This window comes from Teleopsis dalmanni, chromosome 1, assembly GCF_002237135.1.
Source record: "Teleopsis dalmanni isolate 2A chromosome 1, ASM223713v2, whole genome shotgun sequence".
Lineage (NCBI taxonomy): Eukaryota > Metazoa > Arthropoda > Insecta > Diptera > Diopsidae > Teleopsis > Teleopsis dalmanni.
In genome coordinates, this window is record NC_051846.1 from 37,078,902 (window position 1) to 37,079,915 (window position 1,014).

The window sequence follows — 1,014 nt, forward strand, 5'->3', positions numbered from 1 at the left end:
TTTTCACATTTTATAGCCTATACTCAGTTTGAAGTGGCACAATTTAAATATTACATGATCACCATTTTTTTATTTTTTTTAATAAATTTTCGTAAGATTACTGATATTAAAAGAATTTTATTTTAATCAAGTTTTTATTCCTACTTTTCTTCTTTTTTTTCTCATAACAACATGCGATATACAACACGCTGTATTGTATATAACAATTTGTAACAATATCCAGACAAGCCAGAAAGTGGACAAGATATATATTGATATTAAAAAATATCTATTATATTAAATATAGTTTCTTGAAATTATAAAATTTAAATAGGCTTTATTGAACAAAATATTTAACACTAAAATATAAAGTTGTATTTAATATTTTTTATTCAGTGTCCCGACGTCTCGGAGTTTTTTCAAAGTCAAAAAAACGTTGAAATGTCGGTAACACTAAATAAAAATATTAAATATTATAGTTTTATTTAATTTTAAATACTTTGTTGACTGAAGCCTATTAAAATTTATTAAATTATATATTTAAATATTTGACGCGCAATTAAAAAAGGTCCGCCAACGCTTTGTGCTTATTGCGCTGCACAATAAGGAACAAGAAAACAAGCCAAATTGGTTCTCAACGTATAAAATTTATTTTTTTTTAATTATTGTTAATTTACTAAAAACTGTTACAAATATGCTATATAGCTTGTACCAATTATTTATTTGTATTTAACCTACCTTTTATATATACAGCATTAATTATGTGCATTTTATATTAAACAATTTATGTGGCCAATTTGAAACTAACTGTAATAAGTGCAGTTCTATAAAAAAACACAGTTTCATATAAGCATCTAAATAAATAATAAATTATTTCAATTACCTTGTTAAAAGATATATTTGTAAATAGTTCAACACTTTTAACTGTTTAAATAAATAATAATTGAAACTATAATTACTCACAATTATTGAAACTACAATCATATTTTGAAAATTGTTTTTTGTTCAGCAACCACAATGTACAGTACAGTAACT